The sequence below is a fragment of the Geotrypetes seraphini genome, chromosome 4 (genome assembly GCF_902459505.1).
Source record: "Geotrypetes seraphini chromosome 4, aGeoSer1.1, whole genome shotgun sequence".
NCBI classification, from domain to species: Eukaryota; Metazoa; Chordata; class Amphibia; order Gymnophiona; family Dermophiidae; genus Geotrypetes; species Geotrypetes seraphini.
This window is the reverse complement of record NC_047087.1, coordinates 150617547-150631750: the sequence shown is the minus strand read 5'-3', so window position 1 is coordinate 150631750 and position 14204 is coordinate 150617547. Positions and strand designations below refer to the sequence as shown.

Genomic DNA, 14204 nt, shown 5'->3' with positions numbered 1-14204 from the left:
CTGTTACTTGTAATTTACTCTTCTCCTGTAATGTAATTCTACTGGAAATGCCCAGATATCATCTTTATTGTAATCCGCCTAGAACCGCAAGGCACAGGCGGAATAGAAATCCCTAATGTAATGTAATGTAATAAGATATAATTAACCTTGGGAGCAATCATCATTTTGATCGTTTCCACTCTACCCCACCACGTCAGTGATAGTGGAGATCATTTAGAGATAGATGATTTGATAATGTCCAATATGTGTTCTACATTGAGGTGAATAGTTTCATCAATACTCGGACCAAACAGTACTCCCAGGTATTTTATGGATGTAGCTGACCATTTCATACCATAAGTAGTTATGTCAGATTCTGCTGCCGGACAATTAAGAGGCATCACTTCAGTTTTACTCATATTGAGTTTGTATCCAGAGACTTCTGCATAGCGGGCTATGTCTGAGAGCAGAAACAGAAAAGATGCAGGTGTGATATATAGTAAAATATCATCTGCATACGCAGAGATTTTAATGTCTTGCTCATGTTCTTGTAGTTTGAAACCAACTATGCCAGGGTTGGTACGGATTTTTTGTATCAGTGGTTCTAATGCAAGATTAAAGAGTAATGGGGATAGGGGGCAGCCGTGCCTGGTACCCCTATTAGGATAGAAAGCATCAGATAAGGTACCATTAATAAACGTTCTAGTGGTAGGTTTTGAGTAGAGTACCTTTATTTTATTGATGAAATCCTGCGAGAAGCCAAACCATAGTAGGGTGTTAAAAAGAAAAGGCCATTCAATACGATTGAAGGCTTTCTCCGCATCAAGTCCAACCGCAAGTAATTCCTTTTTTTGTTTTTGCACTTGAGCTATGACATGTGAGAATGTTCAAGTGTTGTCATTAGATGACCGACCAGTGACAAAACCACTTTGAGTCGGTGATATGAGTTTAGTTATGATCAGCTGCAATCGATTTGACAATAGTTTTGCATATATTTTTGCGTCGAAGTTTATTAAGGAAAGCGGTCTGTAGTTAGCAAGATGACGTGGATCTTTACCCGGTTTGGGCAGCACAATTATAGTAGCTTCGGTGAAAAAGCCAGAAACCTCACCAGTAGAAACGAGATGCTCAAGAAATGGAAGGTAGAACGGAATCAAGAGCCCTGCTCTTGAAATGCTTTATAAAACTCGACCGTCAGGCCATCTGGCCCAGGTGATTTCTTGAGGGCCATTGAGTGAATAACCAAGGATAGTTCAGACGGTGAAATCCGTTCATTGAGATGTTCATTGTCAATCTCATCCAAGGTGGGGTGAGGAATATTGGCCAAGAACTCCGAAATCAGTTGCGGTCTACATGAGTCAGCAGTGTATAGAGATTTGTAGAAGGTCATAAATGCTTGGGAGATGGCCATGTCTCCGGTAAGCTCGGCCCCTGAATCCAGTTTGATGGAAGCAATGCTGGATTTTGCCTCTCGTCGTTTAAGAAGATTAGCCAATAGATGGTCATATTTATTATTCTCAGCAAAGTAGGATGCAGATTGTTGAAATATCGCACATGAAGCTTTGTTACTTAATATTGAGTTGTATTGGAAGCGTGTCCTGTTCAAACTAAGAAGGAGATCTATATTACAAGGTGTTTGTTGATGTTGAGATTCTAGGCTTCTGATTTCATCTTCCAGCTTTTGTTGATCTTCTTTCAATTGTTTATTTTTGTGAGCAGTATAGGTTATTATGACTTTATAAGCATCCCAACAGCAAGTCCAGGAAGTTTGTGCAGGAATATTAAGCTGGAAGTATTCTTGTGTTCTAGATCTTATCAGCTCACAAAACTGTTCATCTTGTAAAAGAGCATTATTGAAACGCCATTGTCTAGTTTTCTGAGGGGAAACCTTGCCTTTTAGTTGAATTGTAATGGCCGCATGATCCGATATGGTGATCGGTAGAATAGATGCATCTGTGATGAAAGAGCACAAAGATTCGCTCACAAGAAAAAAATCAATCCTCGAGTATGATGAGTGGGGAGGAGAAAAGAAGATAAAGGCCTCCGTATCAGCGTGTAGATATCTCCATATATCCAAAAGGTGAACATCAGCTATGAGATCCTGTAAAGTGAGCCAAGCTTTGGTTTTCTTGTATGTGCAGTTTGATTTTCTATCCATACTGGGATTTAAAACCAGATTGTAGTCACCGGCGACAACCAGATTGGCCGTGGATTCTTCCAGAAGAGATTCAAGCACAGAATGAAAGAAATCTGGTCGATCTAAATTTGGACCGTACAAGTTAAACAGACAATATACTTCACCTGCGCTATTAATTGTAACTTTGACCCACCGGCCATTGAGGTCATTTGAGGAGGAAATGACAGAAATATTACTAGATTTCCTAATCAGAGTAATAACTCCACCCTTTCTATCAATGGCAGGAGAATAGTATGGGGGCAAGGCCCATGGGAGAAGTACCTTAGCTGAAGCAGAACCATCCAAATGGGACTCCTGTAACATTATAACATCGGGTTTAAGATTGTCAAGATATGTTAAAACTTTTTCAGCTTAGTTTTGTTATTAAGACCCTTTGCATTTAAAGATATGATTTTAAGAGACATGGCAATTATGGAAAAAACATAAGAGCATGAGACAATAATGAGCAAGTACATAAGGTGACCAGTGAGATAGGCTTATGAAGTGAGACCAGGAGTGATACAAGAACCATAATAGTATATGACTTCTGAAAAAATAATAAACCAAGACCAGTGATGAACACCTTGAATTGACAAAAGTGACAGAAAAGTCACTTCTATATAATAACCCTGTGAGTGCAGCTGAGGGAGCCAGAATGGCAGACAGATCCCAATGCACCCTCATTATTATCAGGATTCAACATACAAACATTTATTAACAGCAGAACATTGCACTGGCAGAAGCTATCAGCGCCACAGCGTCCTCATACAACATAGTAAAGAGGTTATAATGTGTAATGCAGGCAGAGTAACATCATCTAACACAGCAACAGGTGAGAAACCATGTTAACTAGCATTCAAACCTGATTGATTGGGGTAGGTGAATGCAGTTCAATAAAGGAAGCCAGCTCATCCGGATCGATGAAGTCTTTAGTTGTATTATTCAATGTAACTCTCATGCGGGCCGGGTAGAGTAAGCCAAATCTTGCATTTAGAGATTTCAACTGCGGTCTGTATGAGAGAAGCAGCTTACGTCGACGGGCAGTAGTTTTACTCAGGTCAGGAACAAATAAAATGGTGGATCCCTCATGCTTGATCGGAGCCCTGATCTTAGCTCACTGCATGATCTCCAAGACGTGTTGGTATCTAAGCAGCTTGAGTACAACTGGCCTGGGGCGACGGTCTCCGGCATAAGAAGAAGGTACCCTGTGGGCTCACTCAATTTCAAATTCCTGATGAAAAGTAAGATCAAGGAGCCGAGGAATTAAAGCTTCTAGGTTGTTAATAAGCTCACCATCTCGGCCATTCTCCGGGAGCCCCAGGATACGGATGTTACATCTTCGAGACCGGTCATTACTATCTTCTAGGTCTCTTTCCAACGTAGCTATGCAGGTGGCCTGTTTTCTGAGATCAGTCATCTGCAATGTGCTAGCCTCCATCTTGGATTCCAATGTGCTCACACGTGCTTGAAGCTGTGCAAAATCCTCTGACATACACGTTATTTTCTCATTTATTTAATCTGTGCATGCCTTTATGTCTGTTACAAGTTCTTTGAGCTCTTGCAGCTCTGCCAGAATCTCGTGGCTCGAATCGCCGGTGGAAGGAGGGAGCGGCGCTTTTGATGGGGAAAGCGGCTCAGGCTTGAGCCGCTTCTCTACTTTTTTTTCTGACATCCGGTGAAGATAGCAGGGCGAGAAAAACGGGTCTGAAGTCTGTGGCACTTGCGGCGTCCGCAGCCGCGCTCTGCTGCGAGTTAGGAATTGATTTTGTTATGTAGTTTGCAAAAGTGTGAGGAGCGGCGCGGGAGCACGAAAATCAAACCACCATTTCGCTCGGGCTCAGCCCCTCTTTATTCATTTTAAAAGCCAACATATTATCAAGCAATGTACAAATAGACAGCACTTAATTCCATCAAATGATATAATGAAATAATAAAAGCATATCCCTTCCCACCCACCCACTCTTCCAAACAGTATAAAGACAATCAATAGTAATACAAGTGAGCAAGACCAACAAAGTTACCTTCAAATAATATATTAAAGGCATAAACCCCCCCCCCCCCGCCCATCCTGGATATGTATAATCAAAGGGCTAAAACCAATATTCATTCTTATTCAATTTTTTTTCTATACCGTTCTCCCAGGGGAGTTCAGAACGGTTTACATGAATTTATTCAGGTACTCAAGCATTTTTCCCTGTCTGTCCCGGCGGGCTCACAATCTACCTAATGTATCTTTACAAAATTTTGTCAATGGGTCCCAAACATCCTTAAATGTCTTATAATGTCCCAATTGTATTGCTTTCATACGTTCAAATTTATAAGTTTGGCACAAGGATTCCCACCAAAAAGTATAATTTAACCTGTCCCAATTTTTCCAGTTTTTCAGAATAAGCTGTATAGCAACTCCTGTCATGATGAAAAGTAATCTATTATTACATGAAGTTATTGGACTCTTAGCCCTAATTAACGTGCCAAACAGCACTGTATCATATGTCAATGCCACTGGATTTTCCAGTATTCTATTGATTTGACTCCAAATGGATTGCCAAAAGAAAAGCAGATGATCCAGTGTTCCTATATCGAGAGATGACAGTGCCAGCATCTATTTGACTAAGATTACAAAAATTAGATACTTCTAACAGGGGTCCAAAAACTTCTATGCAACAAAAAAAACTATGTTTGTCTCATAGATGCTGACGCTGTACATCTCATCCTTCAAGTCCAAATTCGTGGCCATTGAGACGCAGAAATCTGCTGCTTTAATCTTATAAAGCCTAGGTAACTTGATACTTAAAACATGACACAAACACAATGGAGACATGAGTTGCCATTCCAAGTAAAGCCAGTCCGGAAGATGCTCCATGAGCTCAAGAAGGATCCAGTACATACCCTGATGTAGTATATAAGCCTGATGGTACCTATAAAAGTTTGGGAAATTTACCCCACCCACCGCAATTGGTTTTTGTAAAGATACTAAAGCAACTCGAGCAGTTTTACCCAGCCAAATAAATTTAGTGAGAATACTATTCAATTTCTTATAAAAGGACCCCTGAAAATAAACTGGCAACATACCCATTTGGTAGCAAACCACAGGCAAAATCATCATTTTAACTGTTTGAACTCTCCCCAACCAAGACAGATGTAGGGGGTTCCATTGCTCACACATTTCTGAGATCTTTAGCAATAAAGATTTTTCATTTACTTTCGTCATGTCTTCCAATGTTTTTTGAATCCAAATGCCTAAATATTTTATACCATCTTCTTTCCAAAGAAAAGGGAATGAGTCAAATAATCCTTTTGGACAGTCTACATTTAGCAGAAGAACCTCCGATTTACTCCAATTTATTTTATATCCAGAAAATTTGTCAAATCGGTCAATCAAATCTAGTAAATGAAGGATGGTAGCAGTGGCGTACCAAGGGGGGGGGCGGGGGGGGGGGCGGTGCGCCCCGGGTGCCAGCCCTAAGGGGGTGCTCCCGGCCTTGCCGTTCAGTCCCCCCCCACCCCCGAAGGACCGCTCGCACCACTGACCTTCCTGCACCACCTGTGAAGCAGCCCGCAGCAGGATCGCGAAGTCAGCGTCAGCGATCCCTGCGCTGCGATCCTGCCCCTTCTCTGACGTCAGAGGGGGGGCGGGACCGTGGCGCAGGAAGCAGCGCAAGGATCGCTGATGCTGACTTCGCGATCCTGCTGCGGCTGCTTCATACGGTAGGTGGTGCGGGGAGGCCAGGGGGGCGAGCGGTCCTTCGGGGTGGGTCGGGGCATCAGGCCTTCAGGGTGGGGCGGGTAGGCAGGCAGGCAGGCTTTCAAGGGGGAGGGGGTGACAGGCAGGCAGGCAGGCCTTCAAGGGGGGACAGGCCTTCGGGGGGGGTGCAGACCTTCAAGGGGTGCAGGCCTTCAAGGGGGGCAGGCAGGCCTTCAGGGGGGGTGCAGGCCTTCGGGGGGGTGCAGGCCTTCAAGGGGTTCAGGCCTTCAAGGGGGGGGACAGGCCTTCAAGGGGGGAAAGGCAGGCAGGCCTTCAAGGGGGGGACAGGCCTACAAGGGGGTGGGACAGGCCTTCAAGGGGGGGACAGGCCTTCAAGGGGGGACAGGCCTTCGGGGGGGGGTGCAGACCTTCAAGGGAGTGCAGGCCTTCAAGGGGGGGTGCAGGCCTTCAAGGGGGGGAAAGGCAGGTAGGCAGGCCTTCAAGGGGGGACAGGCCTACAAGGGGGGGACAGGCCTACAAGGGGGTGGGACAGGCCTTCAAGGGGGGACAGGCCTTCAGGGGGTTGCAGACCTTCAAGGGAGTGCAGGCCTTCGGGGGGGTGCAGGCCTTCAAGGGGGTGCAGGCCTTCAAGGGGGGACAGGCCTTCAAGGGGGGGAAAGGCAGGCAGGCAGGCCTTCTAGGGGGGACAGGCCTACAAGGGGGGGGGAGAAACTACAAGGGGGTGGGACAGGCCTTCAAGTGGGGGACAGGCCTTCGGGGGGGTGCAGGCCTTCGGGGGGTGCAGACCTTCAAGGGGGGGACAGGCAGGCAGGCCTTCAAGGGGGGGGACAGGCCTACAAGTAGATGGGACAGGCCTTCAAGGGGGGTGCAGGCCTTCAAGGGGGGACAGGCAGACCTTTAAGGGGTGACAGGCCTTTGGGGGGGACCATGATTTAGAAGTACACGGAGGGAAGGGGGTGTTCAAAGAGACGTGCATATGCCAAACTTTGGGGGAGGGAAGAAATAATGGGTCTGAAAATAGAGGAGAGGGAGAGAGATGATGGACCATGGGATTTAGGGAGGGAAGGAACAGAAAGGGAGAGAAATTGGACACAAGGGATGGTGTGGAGGAGGGATAGAGATACTGGATAGGAGGGTAATTAGGAAAAGAAAGGGAGAGATGGTGGACTCTGGGGTGGTGGGGAAGGAGGGAGAGATGCCGGATGAAAGGGTATTTAAGAAAAGGTGGATCTGTGGAGGGAGATGAAAAAAAGGAAAGATACCAGACTTCCTGGAAAGGGAAGGGAAATGGAAAGGGAGGACAGAGTTGGCAGATGGATGGTTAGCATGCAGAAAGAAGGAGACCCTGGCAAGCAAGTTATCAGAAGAAAACCAGAGCCTTGGACCAACAAGATTTGAAATATAACCAGACAACAAAAGGTAGAAAAATTAATTTTATTTTCTGTTTTGTGATTATAATATGTCAGATTTGAAATGTGTATCCTGCCAGAGCTGGTATTGGACTGCAAATGTGAGCTAGGATTTAACAGAGAGAGGAAAAGTCCTTTTTGTTTCTTTATTTTATTTACACCACAGTGCCAGTGTGGTTAGGAGAAGCCAAAGGGGGTGAAAAAGCTATAAAACCCATCAGGAGTTTTGAAAAAAATCACCAACTGGGCAGGAAAATCGAATTGAAAAACCAATTCAATAGGGCTGAATCGAATCAAAAATTTTTTTCCTGTATCTGGCAGCATTAGTTTGCGCTACTGTCTTAGACTTTAGGACCTGGGATTGGGGAGAGATGGCATCCTCAGTACTTTATAATGCAAGTGAAACGAGGATTTGGTCAGACTTTTGAAGGGTCTGCAGAAAAAAAATATTGTATAGGCCGGGGACATGAGACAGCAGGAAATGGGAACTTTTCTTCCTTCTATTTTTGTGAATGGAAAGGCTGAGGATGTCAGAGAGTTCAGTTAAAATATGTGCTTTATAAGAAAATATAATAATGTGTTTTATAAAGTTAATAGCATAGCTGGCCTACCCAGTGAGGTGTTCCTAGTGGTGATGGTGGCAGCGTGTCAATGTGTTGAGAGGAACAGGTGGTCTGGGAAATTCTGCTGAGCAAACTCCGGGCCCATTTCCACCCCCCAGTTAGTCCACTCCACTCAACTGGTTCATACACTGAGTGGGTCTTTGGGTGTTGTTTTGGGATCTCTTCCAGTGGTTTATCTCCTTCTGGTCCAAGGAAGGAAACTTTGTTATCCTTAGCATTGACCTACAGAATATGTTTGTAACAGCGCTGCTTGTGTGGCATTAGGCTATGTAGTGATCGAAAGAAAAAAACAGACCTTTGCTCATTTTTGCACTATATGGTGGGTGTATGAGGAGATTCACATTTCCTGCATAGCTAAGTCCATGTGAAGTTACCTTGTGCTGTATTTGACATCTAGCAAGGTCTCTGTTTGAAAGGAAAGATCTAAACTTAAAAATGAAGTGGCCAGAAGTTATGGTAAAAGCAGATAGTGTAGCTGGTTTTAAGAAAGATTTGGACAAATTCCTGGAGGAAAAGTCCATAATCTGTTATTAAGACATGGGGGAAGTGTCTGCTTGCCCTGGATCGGTAGCATGGAATGTTGCTACTCTTTGGGTTTTGACCAGGTATTAGTGTCCTGGATTGGCTACCATGAGAATGGGCTACTGGGCATGATGGACCATTGGTCTGACCCAGTTAGGCTATTCTTATGTTATGTTCTCATCTGTAGGGGCCTTTGTTTTCACTTCTTATTTTAATGTATTTTTTTTCTGGGAACTTATCAGTGTTTTTTATAATGGGAACAAAAATGGAAGAGAATTAATGTGTGTGGAATGGGGGGGGGGGTTTACTAATTTCTTCAGCTAAATAATTCAATCCACTTCAAACAGACATAGGAGAACTCACGCACCATTCACACACCCTCCAACCAAAAACGTCAAAAGAAAAAAACTGTTCGACAACCTCCTAGCCATTCGAGCTGCAACACTCGACCCCCAACTCTACAACCAATTGACATCGACCACAGACTGCAAAACCTTCAAAAAGAAATAAAAACCCTTCTATTCAAAAAACACATAAAACCGAACTAACACAATCAGAACTGTCCCAAGCATCACCTGCAACTACTCCATATGTACTTCTGTTGTCATGACAATTCAGACATAATTTATGTTATGTTATGTTTGGAATATAAGAAAATTTTCACTGCCTGTTTCTATTCTGACCATTTATTCTGTTTCATGGTCATTACAAAAAATATTTTTTTACATAGGGGGGGGTGTCAAAAAATGATGGGCCCCGGGTGCCACATACCCTAGGTATACCACTGGATGGTAGATCCAGGATTTCTCAAATAAAGCAAAATGTCATCTGCATAAGCAGAGACCTTATATTCCTGACCTACATAAGGAATACCCTGAATCTCCCTTGCCTATTGAATAGCCAATAACAAGGGCTCCAAAATAATATCAAAAAGCAAAGGAGATAATGGACATCCTTGTCTAATTCCCCTCTCCAGTCAAAAACGTTCTGCAAAAGTATTATTAATATATAATCTGGCAGAAGAGGAACTATACAAGGTCTGAATCATTTGTATAAATCCTGAACCAATACCAAACCAATCCATTACTTGATACATAAAGGTCCATTCCACACAATCAAAGGCCTTCTCTGCATCCAAAGGTACAAAGAAGGCCGGATCTTCCATGGCTTTTGTTAAATTTAACATATTGTCACAACCCGCGGGCTCCTGATCCTTGCAGCGAGCTGGGACCTCCGTGACTGTACCTGCACACAGCGTGTTCCCTCTAACCAGGGAATCCTTCAGGCCTTCGTAGGCAGCTGCCTAAGGTAAAAACCCAATAAGTTCCAATATCCTTGGAAAAATCAGGCAAGGGAAAAAAAATCACATCACTGCAAGCATGTCCAAAAACAATAAGGACAAATTTTATTCTTATACCTCTGATTTCCTTGCCAAGGTATTTGTAATGAATAGCAATATTTTCAATGCAAAGGTTTAGTGAAACATAAAACTTGAGGCCAATCTGGCCCAGTCTGGCTTTACAAATCTCAGCTTAGCTCTGATTTTCAAAAATACCAAATTAAATAAACCTTTTAGGCTGGACTCTAGTTTCTTATATCACAGTCCTCTTCACCAGCCTTCTGGGTGTTAGGATAACATCAGCAGAATTCCCTCCAACAGCACAAAGGTAGAAGGTAGGAACAAAAATAACATTCTTGTAGTCACAGCAGAAATACAGTTTTCCCCAACAAGACAAAAACTGCTAATGTGGTAGCCCTGCTACAAGTGCCTGGAGATAAGGAACTTCTTTTACAAAGGAGCTCTCCTGTGCTTGCGTTGGACAAAATCTAATCTGCCTCTAATTAGTCTCCAGCTGGGGTGGGAGAGTGAAAAGACAAACACTCAGTGTTTTGCAATGCTAGTCAGTACAATGTCCCGGATCAAGCATTGCAGTGCTTTAAAGATTAGCTTTGCTAAGCTCCCAGCGTTTGGCATACAAGCACTGATTCACTCAAACTTTTAAGCAAAAAAAAAAACCAGGTAAGAAACAAAACAAAGCCACACATTCCCCACCTTTGCTCAGTTAAGGTCCATGGCCTCAAAACCCTCGCTGGGCAGACTTGAAACTCCAATGTCCATGGGTTCACAACTTTTGACTTGTCCTTCTGCTTCAATCTCCAGCACATCAGACATATCTACCATGTCACAATCAGGGCTAAGTTCCCCACACCTCCGTGGAGGAGAAGTGTGCTCTCCTGAGAGCTCACCCTCAAGCCTCCTGGGCTCCTCCCCTCTCTGTCTCAGCTGCTCTGTTTTAACCCCCTCTAACTCGCCCCTCCCTGCCCTGAAGAGGGGGGAAGGGAGAAAAATCTCTCTGCAGCTGAGCTTGCCTCAGTGACAACTTCCTGTGCTGAGGCTGGCCTTCTGGGAGCTGTAGTTTCTTAACCCTCTGGTTCCTTGGAGCCCTAACAGCCCCCTGGCCGATACTGTCTGGCTCAGCAGGCATAGACCAAGGGAAGTCAGCATTTTCATACTCTGCAGGGCCAACCTGGTCAGCCCTCCTGCATCGGGGTTTACTTCTCTAACCCTGTGCCAAAGCTAGGAAGCGAGCTAGATTCGTCACAATATGAAAAGCCAATCTGGTGTTATTGGAAGAATGTCTTTGAGCAATGAAATCCGTTTGGTGCATACCAATTAAATAAGGGAGAGCCTTGGCCAAGCATAAAGCCAATAACAGCCAGAGGTTTTTCATCTACATTAATCAAAGAAATAGGCCTGCAATTTGAAACCAACATTGGATCTTTATTTGGCTTTGGTAAACAATAGTTAAAGATTCTGCCATAGTACCCAAAATACAACCTGTAGTTAGTTGAGCCTGATATAAATTTAAAAGATGAGGTAATAATATAATTTGGAATGATTTGTAAAACTCCACAGTAAATCCATCACCACCTGGAGCAGATCCAACTCTAGGGGACTTCAATGCTGTCTGAAGTTCTTTCAATGATATAGGTGCCTCAAGATTTCCCTTTATATGCCCTTTATTTTTGGCCCCTTAATTAACTTTAAAAACTCTAAACCTTCAAGTTCTTTATTTGAATAAAGCTCAGAAGAATATAAAGCTTTATAATAGTTCAAAAATTGTTTTAAAATGTTTCCAATTTGAGAATGAGTTTCACTTTTCTCATCTTTAATAGCCACAATCTTAACTTTTCTTTTTTTAGCTTTGAAGTAATTAGCCAATAATCGTCCCACTTTATTCGAGTTTCCATAATACAGAGCCTGTTGAGAAAACAAATCTTTCCTAGCCAGTTGAGAGGAAATCTCACTATATTTATCTTTAGCTTTTAAGAAGGCCTGTAAAGTAATTTGTTCCCATTTCGAGGCCAACTGTGACTCCAAATCCTTAATATTTTGTTCCAATGCAGAAAATTCCATTTTAAGTTGTTTCCTAATGTGTGCCGAATACGAAATAACTTGCCCTCTAATAGTAGCTTTAAAAGCGTCCCACAATGTTTCTAAAGAGATTTCCTCTGAGGTATTAAGTTTAAAATATTCATTCATATTTTATTGAAATTCCTCAAGAAAGCTTGAATCTGCAAGCAATATATTATTGAATCTCCAAACAGGTCTAGTACAATCTTGTTCAGGAAATTTAAATTCAATCCAAACTCCAGCATAATCTGATAAAATAATTGGGTCTATGCTGGCTTTTGTAACCTGTTGAATTAATGGGTCTGAAATGAAAATGTAATCTATTCTTGAAAATGATTTATGTACATGGGAACAGAAAGAAAATTCCCAAGCATTAAAATGAAGAATCCGCCAAATATCTTTCAAACCACAGGATTGTACTAAATTATCTAAACCCATGGATTTTATTAGCTTACTCAGGGTTGTTTGTCCAACAATGGATCCATAACAGCATTAAAATCCCCAGCTACTAATAAATTAGAAGAAGCCAGTGTGAGAATCAACTGTTGAAGAGTTTTGAAAAATTCAGCCTGATTTGAATTAGGGGCATAAATATTAAAAAGCTTCAGAATATCTTTTCTCGAGCTCATGTGTACCTGAATCCATCTTCTCATAGGATCTGCTGAAACTACATTAAATGCAGCTGAGCATTTTTTATTCACTAGGATAGCCACCCCAGCCTTCTTTCCCACTGCAGGAGCAAAAAAACTATGCATGACCCACCCCTTCTAACTTGGCCGAATCACTAGCAGATAAATGAGTTTCTTGGATAAAATATATATCCGCCTCCTGCTGTTTTAAAAAAATGAGTTTTTTTCCCCTCTTAATTGGATGATTGAGCCCGTTGACATTCAGTGAAAATATTTTTAAAGCCATTTTAAGTGATGAATAACTACTACCAAATAAACTTTTAATTTCCCTTTGAACATAGAAAATTCCAATATTTTCCTCCACATCCAGGAACCCAAACAAAATCCCCCATCCTCCCTCACCAACCCCAACCCAATAAGTATAGCATAAACTTGGATGCACCCATAACGACTAGAAACCACCCCTAGGCACATTAAAATCACCTCAAATAATCACCCCAATTGACACACAAAATTAATTCAGTTATAATTATCAGAATTAAACTAAAAATGCTATTAAGTCTAAAAAATTCAGCTGAACAGTATATAATGTAAATAAAATGATTTGTTAAACAATACTCCATTGTAATCTTAAAGTAAGTATCATATTCAATGTAAATTTCATGTAAATTAACTTCTTAAGTAGCTATATTCATACAGGCTCAAAATGCCCCTATGATAAAGGATATTCCTAAGCAACCCCATATCATCCTCAATTAATAAGTCAAACTTATTGAAAAAATAAAAGTAGAACCTCATTATAAATTAAGGAACTGACAGGTCTATATTTTCTTGAAAAATTTATTTAAAAAATAAATAATTAAACTATATCGGTTTTATGTAAATATATTAGAATTAGATCTAAAATTTACTTTTTTCCCCTTTTTCCTCTTTCCCCTTTCCCCTTCTTTTCCTTCCCTTTCTCTCTTTTCTCCTTTTCCCTTTCCTTTTTATCCCCTTTCTCCTTAAATGTATAAATTGACAGTATGAATATAACTAATATTAATTAATTGAAATCTGTCAAATTTATATAAGTACAGTAAACTAAAAATATTAAAATCAGAGAATAATCAACACTCTCACTCATTTAATCAGTTAATCATAAGAACATAAGAAACGCCTTCACCGAATCAGAGCCTCTGGTCCATCCAGTCCGGTGACCCGCACCCGCAGAGGCCAAGCCAGGTGTTCCCCGATGAAGGCCTGTTTATCCATCAATGTGATTGGCAAGAAGGTATGCATCCAACTTGCCCTTGAAACCCAGAATGGTGGTTTCTGTCACAACCTCCTCCGGGAGAGCATTCCAAGTGTCCACCACATGCTGCGTGAAACAGAATTTCCTGGTATTTGTCCTGAGCCTGTCGCCTCTCAACTTCAGTCCATGGCCTCTTGTCTGATTCACATTTGACAACCTGAATAACAATGCTTCTCGCTCATTCATAACCGCCTCTATTGACCTTACACCTATTATCCACTCAACTTTCCAGCCTTCCAGTTACCACTGCCACCCATTTCATCCATTCATAGTTTCCCAAGCTGCTCTCGCTATAATAATCATTTAACATAGCCAAGTCAGATATAGCGGCAGGCATCAGAATATGCAGCTGCAGCGCTCTGTCAGTTCTTCTCGAGTGTAAAGCAATGAGTCATCAACTTCACCATTTAGGTTATACTTGACCACCAAATGTGTTCTCTGTCAATCCTCC

The 14204-nt window shown here is 42.2% G+C and overlaps 1 protein-coding gene across 5 annotated transcripts in view; it reads left to right on the top strand.

Moving 5' to 3' along the window:
* GNAO1 (G protein subunit alpha o1) overlaps positions 1-14204 on the top strand; it is a 1237229-nt gene that overhangs the window by 97191 nt on the left and 1125834 nt on the right. The gene's annotated exons all lie outside the window — the stretch shown is intronic.